The sequence below is a fragment of the Pseudorasbora parva genome, chromosome 15 (assembly GCF_024679245.1).
Source record: "Pseudorasbora parva isolate DD20220531a chromosome 15, ASM2467924v1, whole genome shotgun sequence".
Taxonomy (NCBI): Eukaryota; Metazoa; Chordata; class Actinopteri; order Cypriniformes; family Gobionidae; genus Pseudorasbora; species Pseudorasbora parva.
The window spans coordinates 21,491,943-21,510,654 of record NC_090186.1 but is presented as its reverse complement, the minus strand read 5'-3'; the positions used below and the strand labels follow the sequence as shown (position 1 = coordinate 21,510,654).

The window sequence follows — 18,712 nt, the reverse complement described above, 5'->3', positions numbered from 1 at the left end:
GTCCAGTGTCAAATAAAAGTGAGAGGTCCCTAGCCGATCAAGCAGTTTGTCAGTCCTTGGCATTGGGTATGCATCAAATTTCGACACCGCGTTTACTTTTCTATAGTCACAGAGAATCGGACCGAGCGTCACGTATTGGGACCAAAAAGATCCGGCTCACCCAATACTGTTGGACTCTTTTATCACCCCCATGTCCATCATAGCCTCTAATTCAGCCTGAACTACTTTTTGTTTGTGTTCCGGCAAACAGCACGGCCGGCTGTGAATAACAACTCCCGGCTTCGTCTTAACGTGGTGCTGAATGAGGTCTGTAAGACATGGTATGGGCGAGAACACGTCTGCAAATTCTGCTTGTAATGATCTCACGTCAGTGAGATGCGAGGGTGAGAGGTGATCCCCCCTGGGGCCAGAGCGAGGGATTGATTCTTTTGAATCGCTTCTGGCCCGAGATCCTCCTCTCTGCTCACCTCTGTCACCAGCATCACTGACTCCGCCTCTGACCATTTTTTTAGGAGGTTGAGGTTGTAGATTTGACGTGCTCCGTCCCTATCTGATCGTACCACCTCATAGTTGAGGTCGCCCACACGCCGTGTGACCTCAAAAGGCCCTTGCCACTTTGTGAGTAATTTCAAACTGGAAGTGGGAAGTAATACGAGCACTATCTCCCAGTGCAAATTGACGAAGTCTAGCCCCTCTGTTGTATAGCTGTCTTTGTCTGTCCTGGGCCTTTAACAAATTCTCCATTGATAGCCGCCCCAACATGTGGAGTTTTGTTCTCAGTTCCAGGACATACTAAAAATAGTTTTTGACCGCGGAAGGTCCGTCCTCCCAAGCCTCTCTAAGGACATCCAGCACCCCCCGAGGCTGGCGCCCATAGAGAAGCTCGAAAGGGGAAAACCCTGTGGAGGCTTGAAGGACCTCGCGTACAGCATGGGGACATTTGTAGAGAAAGAAGAGAGAAGAGACTGATACAAGGTAAGGTCAGTATAGTTTTTAGATTTCCGCCATTTCCTCTCTGCCACCCTGAGTCCAGAGCGATGTTCACGGAGAACATCAGACAGCCAGGGGGCAGATGGGGTGGGGCGGGCTGGTCTGGTCTGGATGAAAGGGGGCAAAAACTGTCTAAGGAGGATGTTAGAGTGGAGCAAAGAGTGTCAGTAGCACTGTTAGCATCCAGTGCTGAGAACTGAGCAGGTGGAGGGAGTGAAGATAAAATCATAGTGGATAGGCGAGAGGGAGTGAGTGAGTGTAGATTATGCCGAAAGGTAATCTGTGTAGGAGTGCGTGTTGTATCAGGAGTCAGTATGAGGTTAAGAGTGATGATAAAGTGGTCTGAGGTGTGTAATGGAGTAACTAAAGTGTTGTCCGTGGAGCAGTTGCGTGTGTAGACGAGGTCTAATTGGTTACCTGATTTGTGAGTAGCCGTAGAAGATACTAACGTAAAGTCAAATAAAGTCAGCAGAATGCTGAAGTCTGTGGCTAGGTGTTTATCAAGATGTTAAAGTCATCAAGCAGAATCAGAGGAGTGCCATCCTCAGGGAAGCTAGAAAGTACCCAGTTAGCAAATTTCCTTTGGCCCAGATCTGGCCCAGATAAACAGCTTAGATGTGGCCCAGATTAGTTTGTGTTTGCCGGCCCAAATCTGGCCCACTTTTTCTTTACCACAGCTCAGCCAAAGCAGTGCCATAACTCCACCAAATGTGAGCCAAACAATACAATTTTATGTGGCCCTTATGTGGGCCTTATATGGAAGTTTAGTATGGCTGAGTTTTGTTAAAATCTAATAGCCCTTATGTGGCCCACATGCAACTTTGAGCATTATGTAAAAGTCTTAACTCCATGGTAAATAAAACACTCAACAACAAAAATGTATTCAATAATTTACTTTTGACAAATGTTTACAGTAACCATTTATATTAATATAAATAACATTCAAATAGACTTAATTTTACAGCCAGGTTAAGATTTGAATTTATTGATTTATTAATTTATTTTTTGCACCAAAAAATAAATTATATATATATATATATATATATATATATATATATATATATATATATATATATATATATATATATATATATATATATATTTTTTTTTTTTTTTTTTTTTCAATAAATCCTTATGAACAGCATGAGGGCGAGTAAATAACAGAATATTCATTTTTGGGTTAACCGCTTACCGCTAAATCGCTTTAAGCTCATAGATGCGAACAACAAGATGTCGTTCCCCTCAAAAGATCTCATGGCCACAACACACTCACGTTTCCAAAAGTTACTATATGTCACGGCCGCAACAAAACTAAACCCGGGTGCACACTGTCAGATTTATTATATCCTTCACGATTGTTCCTTGTCAGGCTGTACAAGCGGAATCACTGCTGTAAGCCATGTCACACTGTAAGATCAAAACCTTCATAAATGTCAGACTGTACGATAGTTGAGGCGCGTTAAAAATGGATGCACGCAAGAAAACTAGTCCGGAGTTTTACATCATCAATCAATGACTCCTTTGGTGACTGTGTGCTGCATTACAAATGGGATTGAAATGGTAAATACACTCAACTGAGGCTAATTAGACACTCTCCTCAAACAAATACATAATGCTGCACAAAAAAAACCTTTAAAAGATTTTGAATTGTCAAAACTTCACTTACCTGAAGATATGCATGACCGAAAACTCATGAGAGCAGATGACAAAATGGTGCCGTATCAGTCAGATTCATTCCACTAATGAGATGCAACCACCTGAGGTGTGAAACCTTGGATGTCAGCTGCGCTTGATTTCAGGTTTCCTGTGTTTTTCCATATATAATCCAAAGGTTTACCACAAGTCAGCCTTTCTCACTTTGTGCCATAGCTTAAACACATATGGCCCATATGTGTACATTGTTCTCTGGGCCATATACCTCAAAATGAGTTGTGAACCAAGACAATATTTCCCGCAAATGTTAAAGTTATGGTAAAACTAATATGGCCACATTCTGGCCCATAATTACATTTACATTTATGCATTTGGCAGACACGTTTATCCAAAGCGACTTACATTGCATTCAAGGTACACATTTTACATTATTGTCAATTCTTGCTTTCCCTGGGAATCGAACCCATGACCTTGCCGTTGCTAGCGCCGCGCTCTACTGGTTGAGCTACAGGAAAGCCATATGTGTTAGATAATACCCACATGTGGCCCAAACATGCTTGCTATCTGGGTAACACATCCAACTCTGGAGGACCTGGAGGACGATAGACTTCTACCACATGGATTTTAACAGGGTGAACAATAGTGATTGAGTGTGATTCAAATGAACTGGCCGATAGAGATGGTAGGGGATCAAATTTCCAATCATTTGAGATAAGCAAACCAGTACCCCCACCCCTCCCAATAGGCCGAGGGGTGTGTGAAAAAGTTAAATTGGTTGAGAGGGCTGCAGGAGTGGCAGTGTCCTCTGGTCTGATTCAGGTCTCAGTTAGGGCCATGAGGCTGAGCTGAGAATGAGTCCCAATAGATGAAATAAAGTCTGCTTTGTTTACAACTGGCCATTCCAGAGACCAATTGGAATAGAGAGTAAAGTATCAGAGGATTTCTGTAGACTGCGCAAATTATTAGGAATGCGGCGTCTCGCGTGTACAGAGCGTGATTTACGAGTGCTAGTAGTAATAGTTGAGATTTGAAAGCACATGGTGAATACCGATCAGAGAAAAGGCCCGATAGAAATTAGAAAAATCAAACACAAATAATGAAAAGGAAAATGATACTGAAGTCCTTGCTCGGGAGGAGTTGCACAGGGAAGAGTTGAGGTCTTTACACTCGTCGGGCTTCACACTGCCGCTTCCGCAGACCCGCAGGGGGACGGCCTGAATCTCCCGGTCGATCCAGCTTCGGAACAGCTCCCGGTCTTCATGCTGGGCCCAAAGGAAGGCTTCAAACCATTTTTGTTGCTCCTCCCTCACGGCCATCAGGTCTTGATGGTGCTCCTGGTGAAAACTGGCAAGCAAAAGGACGATGTCCACAAGTGGCATCATTGGCGGGGTCTGCATGGTGGCGGCGATCTTCTCCCTTCCCGGGTTTCGGCACCAGTATATATATATACATAGGGCACAAAGCTCCTGTTCCACCACATCCCAAAGATGCTCTATTGGGTTGAGATCTGGTGACTGTGGGGGCCATTTTAATACAGTGAACTCATTGTAATGTTCAAGAAACCAGTTAAAAATTATTCGAGCTTTCTGACATGGCATTATCCTGCTGGAAGTAGCCATCAGAAGATGGGTACATGGTAGTCATAAAGGGATGGACATCCATCAGAAACAATGCTCAGGTAGGCCATGGCATTTAAACGATGCCCAATTGGCACTAAGGGTTAAAGTATGCCTAAGAAAACATCCCCTACACCATTACACCACCACCAGCCTGCACAGTGGTAACAAGGCATGATGGACCCATGTTCTCATTCTGTTTACACCAAATTCTGAAACATTTTTCCAGTCTTCAACTGTCCAATTTTGGTGAGCTTGTGCAAATTATAGCCTCTTTTACCTAATTGTTGTGGAGATGAGTGGTACCCGGTGGGGTCTTCTGCTGTTGTAGCCCATCTGCCTTCACAAATGCTTTTCTGCATACCTCGGTTGTATTGAGGGGTTATTTCAGTCAAAGTTACTCATCTATCAGCTTAAATCAGTCAGCCCATTCTCCTCTGACCTCTAGCATCAAGAAGGCATTTTCGCCCACAGGACTGCCGCATACTGGACCTTTTTCCCTTTTCACACCATTCTTTGAAAATCCTAAAAATGGTTGTGTGTAAAAATGGTTTTGCGTAAAAAGTAACTGAGCAGATTGTGAAATACTCAGCCTGGCCCGTCTGGCACCAACATCATGCCATGCTCAAAATTGCTTAAATCACCTTTCTTTCCCATTTTGACATTCAGTTTGGAGTTCAGGAGATTGTCTTGACCAGAACCACACCCCTAAATGCATTAAAGCAACTGCCATGTGATTGGTTGATAAGATAATTGTTTTAATGAGAAATTGAACAGGTGTTCCTAATAATCCTTTAGGTGAGTGTATATATACAGTGCTGCCGCTACCACCAAGGGAGGCACAACAAGGAAATTATCTCTCTACCTCCTATTTATATACCCGATTCCAAAAAAGTTGGGACACTGTACAGATTGTGAATAAAAAAGCAATGCAATAATTTACAAATCGCATAAACTTTTATTTTAAATATTTTATTCACAATAGAATACAGATAACCTATCAAATGTTGAAAGTGAGACATTTTGAAATGTCAGGTCAAATATTGGCTCATTTTGTATTTAATGAGCACTACACATTCCCAAAATCTTGGGTTGCAATAAGAGTCCAGAAAGTTAAATGTATATATGGACCAGTTTGCAACTTATTAGGTCAATTGGCAACACGATTGGCTAAAAAAAGAGCCCCTCAGAGTGGCAGTGTCTCTCAGAAGTCAATATGGCGAAAAATGCTGCAGCAAAAAATAGTGGAGCAATATCAGAAAGGAGTTTCTCAGAGAAAAATTGCAAAGAGTTTGAAGTTATCAATACAGTGCATAATATCATCCAAAGATTTAGAGAATCTGGAGCAATCTCTGTCCGTAACAGACAAGGTTATCTTTGGGCCCTTAGGTGGCACTGCATCACACACAGGAATGGTACTATAATAGAAATCACAACATGGGCTCAGGAATACTTCCAGAAAACATTGTCGGTGAACACAATCCACAGTGCCATTTGCCATTGCCGGCCAAAACTCTATAGGTCCTCCTCGACGTGAGGCAGCGCCCCATAGCCAGCCTCAGACGCGCCCACGACACACCCGAAATCAAGCACCGGGGGGTTCGATAGGTGCTGCGAGTATAGTTTTCCCCATGATTTGTACAAGTCGTTGTGCAAATCAGGGAAAAACGGCAAGCCCCTGCGTGGCGGCTGAGCACGCTTCTTGAAGAAGCGTCCGTCCAGCCTGCTCACAGGCTGAACTTCCACCTTTTCCTGTGGCCAGTCGATTTTAAGTTTGGCCACAGCGCGTGTCAGCACATCCACCAGCTCTTCTTGAGCGGGGGAGTGAAGAGGTGAATTCACCTGCACTCCACCCGCCTCCAGGCTGAACTGGTCTGATCCCTCGGAATCAGACAACATCAGCACCGGAGCGGCAGCTTCTCACACTCGCTGCAGGCGGCACCCTCAAGCGCCGCCTGAGCTTTCTGCGCCCCGAGACACTGCACACACAGCTGGTGTGAGTCCGAGCCCGTAATGAAGCGCGGGCACGGGTGCACAAACCTCCTAAACTGCTCGCTAGCCATGGCTTGTTTTAATGTGGTGACAGACAACAGTAAATAGACAAACAATATCACACAGAGCGCCTCGCTGAAGAGCAAAGACTGTCTGTTGTATGAGACGGCGCCTTCTTATAGCTTTCGCGTACACCGCCTCCTATTACGTCATGACATAGCACCAATCGAATTGGTGGCTGATTTCAGAGCCGTCACACCTGGGGCGTTCCCCAGAGTGTCGTCACTCGACTACGCAGTGCGAGTTCACAGGGAACTGTGTTAAAATGACAGTTCTTCTGAGATCCTTGTATCTATTTCAGTGCCTTCCCATCTTTTTATCCAAAGCCTTTTACAATAGATTAGACAAATCTATTTCCAGCTTTATATGGGACTGGAACTCCTAGGATTCGGAAAGAGTTTCTACAGGAAAATAGGAGCAATGGTGGGTTGGCTCTACCTAATTTTTTATATTATTATTGGGCGGCTCAAGTTCAAAAAATATTCTACTGGATGCAGTCATCAGGAACTAATGATTGGTGTGAAACACCAAATCTAAATCCTGCACAGCAACCTCTTTACAAGCCCTAGTAACAGCTAGCCTACCTATTAAAATAGCACAATATCCATTGAACCTGGTTGTTCATTCTACTCTTAAAACATGGGCTCAGTTACGCCAACACTCGCAGTTAAGACAAGCACTTCTGTCTCAAAGCCCAGTATGCAATAACCATGAATTCGTCCCTGCCAAACTTGACTCAGCTTTTAAGTAATTGTAACGGATTCACAGAGGCAGGATTCAATAGCAAGTAACTCAGTTTATTTAGTGTCAGATAGTGTCACAGAAGACAAAACTCAGAACACTGAAGAAGTCCGGATAACGGAGAAGTGAGAGAGGCTCCGTTGGCGACACGGGCAGGCTATGAGCAGCTGTGACTCGGGAGATCGGTGCAGGCAATCTGGGAAGGGATCCAGCTTTTCACGGAAGGGGGAAATGACAACCGACATGGAGACACAAGGGGAAACATCCAACAACGCTCTGACAAAGACAAGAGAAAATAGAGAGACTAAATAGGGTGAAGGTGATGAGTTGCAGCTGGTGCAGGTGATCAGCCACAGGTGCGTGATGAGCCAATCCCAGGCTCCGCCCTCACCTACATTCAACACGCACCCAAGAGTGAGACAGGGAATCCATGAACCGTGACAGTAATGGCAAGAAAAGGGCATTACTCAGTTTAGTGATCTCTATATTGATGGCATCTTTGCTAATTTTAAGGACCTGTGTTCCAAGTTCAATCTTAATCAAGCTGACCTTTTTCGTTACTTTAAAATAAGTCATTTTGTGAACCCCCAAAGCCCATCATTTACATACATACCATCCAAATCTCATGCAGACTCTCTGTTTGAAGTTCCCTTCCAAAGTTTTATTTTAAGAATATATACAATTCTTTTGGCTTTGAAAAGTGTAGGAACGGACAAGATTAAAAGTGGCTTGGAGAGCTTGGGACAGTATTTTCTGAGGAATTTTGGAGAAGTGCCCTAAGTAGAGGGAACGGTAGCACCTCTTGTCCCAGATTGAATTTAATACAGTTCAAGGTTCTGCACCACATTCACCTAAGCAAAACATGGATTGCTTCTTTATCCTTCTTTCGACAAGACCTCTATAAGATGTCACAATGGAGAAGCAGATCCAAACACAACTAAACATTCTTGCCTTTGCATCCTTATTGGCTCGCAGACGCATTATATTGCATTGGAAATCTGTAAAGCCACCTAAAGCATCTCAGTGGCTTAAGGATTTGATGTTATACCTACACTTGGAAAATATTAAATATTCAGTTAGAGGTTCTCATAAATTCTCTCATGTCTGGCAACAATTACTATCATATTTCTCATCCATAAATGTACTTCCTGAGGAATAACGATATTTAAATGTAAACTGTAACCCTTTTTATACACCTTTCTATTTGGTGATTTTATGGTGTTAGATGCTCGGTACCTGTGTAAATATGCATGGTGTATGTAACTCACTGATACACCACTGTTACACCTTTTGATTGTGGTATCCAACTATCTATTTATTATTATTTTGATTTTATTTACTTTTTTATGACTATTATTATATATATTTTTTTGTATTTAATCATTTGTACTATAACTGTGTAAAAATTTTTTTTTTTTTCTTTTTTTTCAGTTTAAACATTTCATACGATATCTATGTTGTATTCTAGAAAAAAAAAATGAAATTTGAAACTTCCACAACATTGCATTCTGTTTTTATTCACAATTTGTACAGTGTCTCAACTTTTTGGAATCATGTTTGTGTATATATATATATATATATATATATATATATATATATATATATATATATATATATATATATATATATATATATATATATATATATATATATATATATAGACACAATAGTACAGGCAATAAATAATTATTATCGTTTTGATTATGAAGTTAATTAGGATATACTATATACAGGTATACTGAAGTGGCAGTGGATTTCAGAATCACTCTTTCAATGCCTCCTAAGGCCAATTTTGGGGTCCCGATGACCCCCTAGAGTCTACCAATTTAGGCCTCTTCATAATGTTCCACGCCCCCCTTGTTAGTTTATAATCTTTAAAAAAACAGAAAATCAATTTTCCCCTCAGGGATTTAACTTCTACCATTATTACAGTAATCTTATCCAATTTGGTTTTATCATTGGCTTGATTACAACAAGCACATATTCATCCTCAAGAGGACATACTACATTAGCACCCCATGTTATATAGCATCCTATTACAAATACCAAGATATTTCATTCAAAATAGGGATTTCAAATACACTACTTTCAAAACACAGACCTTTTTCATCTTCAAAACAACAGTGGTCTGAAATAAAAATATGACCAAAAAAATATGACCAAAATAAATAGACATAATAATCTATCCAATTACATTAAGTCTCTGGATAAAACATCCTTCAGTTTGCAGTCTACATACATGTACCATCTTCATTACAGATCCCATTTATTTTCCAAACATAACATCCATTTCAATCGCTTTTCCCTGATTTTATTCAAGAACCTTCTTGTTAAACCCATTTTCATTACTAACCTAACAATTGTTAATGTTGAAAACTTCCTCAAAATGACAATTATCAATTTGTACATTTAATCAGCTTGTTCATATCTTTATCTCGTGACACTTTTTAAACCCATGTTATTTAGTAAACCTTTCCAAATCAATTCATTAGGATTTCCATTAAAGTAAATTTTTCTTTTAATGTCTTGTCCACTAAAACTCTTTAGGCGTAAGCTCCAAATGACCAAAATCTTAAACCTGTTGATTTTTGTAATCTGGCAGTGATACCATCAAATCCTCACTAGCCTTCCTTTGCCACTTACACCAAAGTTTTTATAATTTTACCAAGAACTTACACATTTCCATAATCCCCCATATTAAAGTATTCAAATTTGTAATGAGTCATCATCAATTTATTTAAAACTGTTTTAAAACAATCTGTATTTTGAAAATCATTTATAGTTCAACTTATATTAACTTAATTTAACTTAATTCAACAAGTTTTCATAAATTGTTCATAACTTCTGTCAGAAGTTGTATTTACACAATATTAATCTTTAGGGCTATTTCTCTCTTGTGTTAACTTGTCACATTATTCTTTATCAAAATAGTCAGTCTGCAGATGCACCATGTGATCATTATTGTTTTAGTCTTATCTCTACTGCTCTGCAGAAAACAAAATATCATTTTTACTCATCTCTCAATCCAGTCACAGAAAAACTTGCTTGTTCCTTTCAAATTTATTAGACATTATTACTAGACAGCTAATATCCTGCATCCATTTAAGGGATGAAAAATAAAAATAAACCTTTTTCTTTTTGGTTGTCCTTCTGCCTTCAGAAATGTAAGAGTCACTGGATAATTTAGATGGTGACTTCAGCCAATTTGTCACTGTCTCTGCCGTCAAGTTTCTAACATTTACCATTATTAATCAATTGATTATTTCAATTTAAACCCTCAGCTGAATTTGGACATGGGTGTTTAACCCATATTGGACAGCAATCTTTAACGTTATAATTATTAAACTAATCCAGAGATTAATTCAAATCAGCATCATGAATGACAAAATTAGTCATAATTAGCAGTAACAGACAGAACTAGATACCAATCCACTTAAAGCTCATCCCATGTTCTGGATCAACTTTTCCAGATTCCTTCAGAATTAGCATTTCCTTTAAAAGTTGTTGTTTGCCTTAATCAATCTGTAATGATAAACACTCATTCCAGAGGTTAATGACTCCATACACACCATCAGGACAGAACAGTTTCACAAGCCAACACATACAAAACATAAAGTGAAGTCATCAACATAACTATGAATTGCTCATTATCAAAATTTCCTTTTAGTGTTTAACTAAAAATGATTGAAACTCAGTTCTTACATGGTTTCTAAACAATTTTTGGATAATGTATGTTCATTATTCCTTCATTTTTAGAGAAGTCAGCTGGGTTGTTTTGGTTTTGATATCATTGCTTTTGTTTTATTTCAGCTTTAGCAGGACGGTAAAGCAGAAATTTACCCAGAGTGCCTTGATACAGCACTCTGGGAACAGTCTATTCGTTCAGAAATTTCTTTCTGTGTCTTACCCTCTCGCTTAAGGGTGTAAATGATGGCCTTCTGGACAGCAGTCAGGTCGGCAGTCTTACCCATGATTGCGGTTTTGAGTAATGAAGCAGGCTGAGAGTTTTTAAAAGCCTCAGGAATCTTTTTCAGGTGTTTAGAGTTAATTAGTTGATTCAGATGATTAGGTTAATAGCTCGTTTAGAGAACCTTTTCATGATATGCTATTTTTTTGAGATCATCAGTATTAAAACAAAAAAAGACCTGAAATATTTCAGTTGGTGTTCAATGAATCAAAAATATATGAAAGTTTAATTTTTATCATTACATTATGGAAAATAATGAACTTCATCACAATATGCCATTTTTTGAGAAGGACCTGTACCTTTTGTTTTCCAGACCTCCTCTTTAAACTCCAACAGCTGTCCTTATCTTTAGACACCACCATGCCTTCAAATTCTCCTCTGCCATATCTAATGACCTGGATGATTAAACTCATGATCTGGAAATGTTAGTTCAATATCACACAGTTTTACTGATTCAGTTAGTACATTTTTGTTCTCGTCTCCACAAAAGTTGGCAGTCACCTCATGATCTCAGCTGGCTCTTGAATTCCCCTTACCATCATAACTTTCACTCAGGGTCTTCCCTGGCATTCACAAACAATGCAGTTCTTGAGTGAGCGGTATGGAGGAGCCATTACAGTTTTTCTCAATTGATAAAACACTATTTCTGAAACCTTGCTCCATTTTCTGAAACCATTAAACACAAAACCTCCTCTTCAAGCACTATTCACAAAACCTCTGACTTCTCTTGCAAAATGAAACTTTCGCCTCAAAACAGTTTTACCTGTGTTCAAAATCAAACACTGCTCTCAAATCATAAACAAAGTGATCAAAATGATAAACACTATCAAGCAATCAGAAAACAATACAGCAAAAAATAGAAAACACATTGTTCAAAACAGTTCTCAGGCAGAAGTAAAATTTTAATCTGAAAACAAATTTCATATTTTTCTGTCATTGTCTTGTGATCATAGTAGCTCAAAATTGATCAGAAATTATTACTACTCTGCTTTGCTTTGCAATTTTTTGTTCTTCCTCTTGCTTGTAGCCCTATTTTTACCAACTCATTCTAATGAAATGCATATACATCACAAATTGTATTTATTCTGCGATTTATACGGCACAATTATTTTTTATGTGCATATGATTTGCATTGTCACCCCATTGGGTAGGTTGAGTTGTTTGGAGTACGTGCACATAACACAATATAAAAGACATATGATATACACACGAAAACTGCATGCGTAACGTATGCACATAAAAACTCATTTTGGCATATAAATCGCACGATAAATACAATTTGTGCTATAGATATGCATTTTCATTAGATTAGGCTGATTTTTACAGTACTATACTCTGCATCTCACAAACTCGTTCTTTGTTGATATGAACCTGCAACCAGTCAAAATCTATTGAGCAGTCAGTAGCCTACTGTAAACAAATGGAAAGCAACATGTTCAGGGCAATAAGATTTGTTAATTGTACAGTATACAGCCTACAATGCGCTGTACTTATATTGGTTGTGTCTCATCATTTGAAACAGGTTAAATCAGTTTTGAGTGAATGTGTTCAATCAATGACATTGTGTTCTCCATTTGTATTTGATTGTTGCCACTTGTGTTAACCCGTATGAATGGTATGTGCATTAGAGAGCAGTATGTGGCTTGACAATGAGAATGTGTTTAGAGATTTGCTGAAAAGTCTAAGTGAGATCTGCAAATTGTGTTTTATGATGTGAAATGGTTTAAGGTATTGACAACTGACTGCACAATTAGCTAAATGAGTTCAGGCAACTGAGAAATTTGTTCAGCCGATGGGTTTTAGTGTTTTAGCAATTGAGAAAAACTGTATTAGTGCAGGCCCTGCTGTGTCCTGTCTGGACTCTTGGCCCCTACAAACAAAGCTTCCCCCTTTACTGATGCTGCTGGCCTCACAGACATCGGTTCAACTCTCATACACACCTCATATAAAAACACCTCCCTTTTTGGAGGTAACCCAATGCTGGTGACCCCCATGTCTTAGGTCGCCCCCCACTGGCCAAAACAGGATGTTACCCGTCTTCAGTAAATCACCTCATTCACATTGGTCATCGCTTGAGACCTTTGACCCTAACAGGATCAGTTGTTTTCTGGAGCCTTGGGGATTGTGCATTCAAGAGACACCAGAGCCATTTAGTCTGCTTACTAGGTAGAACATGGAGACAGGTTAATCATAACACTACTTAATCACTGATACCAATTACATCTTCCAAGCCGCAACATATTAGTGCGTACATTATACTCAGTGAATTTAGCCATAACAACTGTCCATTTAATTTAATGTCCTGCATTTTGACTCTGACCTTATCCATTGGTCCTGTGCATGGTGGTGGCTAAGATTAGACAAAGATATCATGGAATAATTTATTTAAAAATTGCTGTTCATTAAAATTCTGTATTTAAAAACATATTATACCTTTATTATTGCCCTCCTAATAGCACTCTCACTCTTTTTAACAAATCACTGTCTCTATGATTGTCTATGTATTTTTTTTTTTTTTTTTTCTATAAATATCTTATCACCCATGACACAGGCTCAGATAACAGGATTTAGTTGGTTTCGAATAAGAGATAGACTCTGAGTCATTCAGGAATCGTTCACTGTGTTTTCATAAACTTTATACTACTCACACTAGTTCAGCATAAGATCTGGCTATAAGTTAAAATTGTTTTCAAATAAGACATTTAATATTTCCATTTAAATCCATCCTTAGTCAGAGATCACATTTTCAATTAATTATAATTGTATTTGTCTTTTGCCCATACAATTAATTTAGAAACTATACATTTCTCAGATTAAGTCTCAGTTACTCTTGCAAGTTCGGCCACGTGGAAGCTAGATTCAGATAAGCTAATTGTTTTATTACAGCTCAGCACCAGCTTATCTTTTTGAAACCAAAACATCAACAACTAGGGTTTTTAACATATTAACACCATTTTATCTTACAAACAGTGTTTTTAACAACATTCAGACAAATTAAAATGATCAGATTTTTTTTTCAAGCGTTAAAGGAACAGGAACTACTTTTTCATAAATTTGTTATTTAAACCTCTATGTCACTATTTATATATTTTCTTCTTGTTTTTCAGTCATTGTCTAGAGATTAGATTAGATTAGATTAGAGTAGGCTACCATCAACCAAGTACAAATATAATGTAAATCCACCAAACGCTACACAAGACCAATGTTGCAGACTGAAGAAACTAATTTATTTCAACACACCCAAAATCTTGACATGGACATTCATAATACTGTAACAAAATGTCACTTTACATATTGTACTGTACAATGTAAAAAAAAAAAAAAGAAGAAAAAAAGTCAATGTACAATATGAAGGAATTTTCCATATATTTTTTTTTTACCTGTACTTTTACCTATACACTTGAGACACAAGGACCACAACATGTAACTCATTCACCAACCCCCTGAACCAAATCTGCTAAACTACAAGCAGAGTTCCTGCTTTAACCTCAAATTGCAGTTCTAAAACACACTTTTTTCAAAACATTACACATAATTCTCTGCGTTTGGCACAATTTTCATGCAGAACATATCTTGTTTTCGCAAGGAACACACTGCCATTCAGAAATGCACACTGACTCATCACAAGGGCAAACACCCATCACACAGTTTTACAATTAGCAATCAGAGCTTTAGCATAAAAGGGCAACAGGGTCCAGTTGTCAGGATCTAAAAAGAGACTGAAAGATCCAAGTGCGATAACTCATTTATTGACAGAACTGCACGAAGCACATAAAGTCCGAAGACCACTGAAACTCAGAACGGGCAGGATACAGGACGGTCAGGCAGGTCCAGAGAATGGTGAAGGCGGTGAGTTGGTCAGGGCTCGTGACGCAGGGGAAGCAGTGGGCAGAAGAGCCGCGGGAATCCTGGAATCCGGAACAGAGACGATCTCCCGGGAGAGACAACACACACCAGGGACCACAGAGCCTGCAACGATCTGACAGTGTTTGCAGTTAGTGCCACGTATATGAAGGGAGCGGTGATGAGTGCAGCAGGTGATAGTGCTCAGGCAATAATCAGAAACCACACCCCCAACACAACCACACAACACACAGTGAGTGAGACGACGGATTGATGAACCGTGACAGTACCCCTCCCCCTAGGAGCGCCTCCTGGAGCTCCCAGGAGGACCTACCTGTCGATTGTAATCATCGATAAGGGAGTGATCCAGTATGTCCCTAGCAGGAACCCAACTCCTCTCCTCCGGACCGTAACCTTCCCAGTCCACCAAGTACTGGAATCCGCGTCCCCTCCGTCTCGAGTCCAGGATACGATTTACCGTATAGGTTGGTTCCCCATCTACGAGACGCGGCGGGGGAGGAACCGGGGCTGGCGGATTAATGTGGGAGTAAAACACGGGCTTTAATTTGGAAACATGAAACACGGGGTGTATCCTCCCGTACGCAGGAGGTAGTTTGAGGCGTACTGTCACCGGACTAAGAATTTTGGTGACAGGAAATGGGCCAATAAATTTGGGGGCCAGTTTATTACTCACGGAGCGGAGAGGAATGTTTCTGGATGAAAGCCACACCTTTTGACCCACGACGTAGACGGGAGGCTTAGACCGGTGGCGATCGGCTTGGGCCTTGGTGCGCGCACGCACCTGGAGCAGAGTCTCGCGGGCTCTATTCCATGTGCGGCGACACCTCTGGACGAATGCGTGGGCGGAGGGGACCGCGACTTCGGATTCCAGACTGGGAAAGAGTGGTGGCTGGTACCCTAGGCTACACTCAAATGGCGAGAGGCCCGTACCCGACACTGGTAACGAATTATGGGCGTACTCAATCCAAGAGATTTGCTGGCTCCAGGACGAAGGATTCTTGGAAGCTAAACATCGCAACCCTCTCTCAAGATCTTGGTTGGCCCGCTCAGTCTGACCATTACTCTGGGGGTGAAACCCTGAAGACAGACTAACCGTCGCCCCCAGTAATTTACAGAATTCGCGCCAAAATTTCGAAATAAATTGGGCCCCCCTGTCGGAAACCACGTCCATCGGAAGGCCATGTAAACGAAAGACGTGGTCAACGACAGCTACCGCTGTCTCCTTGGCCAAAGGTAACTTGGCTAAAGGAATAAAATGAACCATTTTCGAGAACCGGTCCACGACGGTTAAAACAACCGTCTTGCCCTGAGAGGGCGGGAGGGCGGTGATGAAATCTAGTGCGATGTGGGACCAGGGTCTCGAAGGGACTGACAGTGGTTGGAGTAACCCATCGGGAGGGCGATTAGAAGTCTTACCAATGGCGCAGACTGAACAGGCCAAAACAAACTCCCGGATGTCGCGAGCCATGCGAGGCCACCAGAATCGTTGCTTGACCAAAAATTTAGTTCTATTTACCCCTGGATGGCAAGCTACATTGGAACAATGACCCCATCGTATAACGTCGGACCGAACTCCCTCTGGCACAAATAACCGACTCGGTGGCCCGCCGGGCGGAGGCGTTACCCCTTCTAGGGCCAACTTGACCCTCGACTCGACCTCCCATATGAGTGTGGAGACAACCAGTCTCTCAGGTAAAATGCACTCGGGAGTAGACGGGCGTTCGGAACGGTCAAAAACGCGCGACAAAGCATCGGGTTTGATGTTTTTGGAACCCGGGCGGTACGATAGAGAAAACTTGAAGCGTCCGAAAAAAAGGGCCCACCGAGCCTGCCTAGAGTTGAGTCTTTTAGCAGATCTGATGTACTCAAGATTCTTATGATCGGTCCATACGATAAAAGGTACCCCTGACCCCTCTAACCAATGACGCCATTCTTCCAATGCAAGTTTGACTGCCAACAATTCTCTGTTACCAATGTCGTAATTGCGTTCGGCTGGGGATAAACGATGAGAAAAAAACGCGCACGGGTGCATCTTGTCATCCGAGGAAGAGCGCTGGGAAAGAACTGCACCTACCCCCGTCTCTGATGCGTCAACCTCCACCACGAACTGTCTAGATGGATCAGGGGTCACCAGAATGGGAGCCGAAACAAAGCGGCTCTTGAGTTTGGAAAATGCAGCCTCGGCTGCACCAGACCACCTGAAGACAGTTCTGGAGGAGGTCAACGCTGTCAGAGGCGCGGCTAGTTGGCTGAAGTTGCGAATAAAACGCCGATAGAAATTGGCGAATCCCAGAAACCTCTGCAGGGCCTTACGAGAATCTGGACTTGGCCAATCTATCACAGCCTTAACTTTGTCAGGATCCATGCGCATTCCCTCGGATGAGACGATATAACCCAGGAAAGGAACAGACTGTGCATGGAACGCGCATTTCTCCGCCTTGACAAAAAGCCCATTCTCTAGCAACCTCTGAAGCACTAGTCTGACGTGTCGGACATGTTCCTGGAGAGACGAAGAAAAAATCAATATGTCATCCAGGTAGACATACAGAAACTGATCGACCATGTCTCCCAACACGTCATTGACTAGTGCCTGGAAGACCGCGGGGGAGTTGGAAAGCCCGAAGGGCATTACCAAATATTCAAAATGGCCCCTAGGGGTATTAAACGCCGTCTTCCACTCATCCCCCTCTCTTATGCGCACCAAATGATAAGCATTACGTAAGTCCAATTTCGTGAATATGGATGCTCCCTGTAACCTCTCGAAGGCTGAAGACATCAACGGTAAAGGATAGGTATTCTTTACCGTGATGTTGTTCAACCCCCGGTAATCAATACAAGGTCGCAGAGAACCATCCTTCTTACTCACGAAAAAGAACCCCGCCCCCGCTGGAGAAGAAGAGGGGCGGATGAACTCGGAAGCTAGAGAATCAGAAATATATTTCTCCATGGCCTCCCTCTCAGGTAAAGAAAGAGAGTATAACTTGCCTTTGGGCGGAGACTTGCCTGGCAGTAAGTCTATAGCACAGTCATAGGGACGGTGGGGAGGGAGAGAAGCAGCCCGGGACTTACTGAACACCTCCTTCAGGTCGAGGTACTCCGCGGGCACGTTAGATAAATCCGCCGTCTCCTCCTGAAACATAGAACGAGACACAGACGAACGAGCAGAAACAAGACAAGAGGCATGGCACTGATTACTCCAACCAATAACTGAGTTGTGTCCCCAGTCAACCCTGGGATTGTGTTTCAGCAACCAGGGATGACCGAGGACAATGGGGATGAGGGGGGAGTCTGTGATGAAGAACTTGATAGTCTCAGTATGATTGCCCGAAATGACCAGAGTGAGGGTGTCAGTGGTGTATGTGATGGTGGGAAGTGTCTGTCCGTTGAGGGCGTGCACAGCAATGGGGTTGGGGAGGGGGGTGAGAGGAATCTGGAGCTGTGAAGCGAGGTGGCGGTCCAGAAAGTTACCCTCTGCCCCGGAGTCCACCAGCGCCTGGCAGTGATGAGATCCATTAGCCCACTGCAACCTACCCGGAAGGAGAGTCGCGGACGAGGATTTCCCCAACGCAGCTCCACCCGACAGTAACCCCCGTTCTACTGTCGGGCTCGCTCTTTTAACGGACACTGGTTGAGGAAATGCCCCGCCGCACCACAATAAAGACACAAATCTCCCCTCTTCCGGCGTTCTCTCTCCTCCCGGGAAAGCCGAGCTCTCCCCACCTGCATGGGCTCGTGATCGATGGGTGGGCTGACCGTGTCGTTAGCCAGATACTCCCGATACTCTGGTAATCTCCCTGTCTGAAAACGTTGGTCACGGTACTCTAGGCGT

The 18,712-nt window shown here is 41.9% G+C and overlaps 1 long non-coding RNA gene across 1 annotated transcript; it reads right to left on the bottom strand.

The window, feature by feature from the left end:
* Positions 1-14,746: 14,746 nt before the first annotated feature.
* On the bottom strand, positions 14,747-18,712 carry LOC137041893 (uncharacterized). Its single transcript, XR_010898173.1, has 2 exons — positions 18,352-18,712; positions 14,747-14,998 (listed from the first exon to the last, which is right to left on the bottom strand). It is a non-coding gene; the product is annotated as an uncharacterized lncRNA (long non-coding RNA).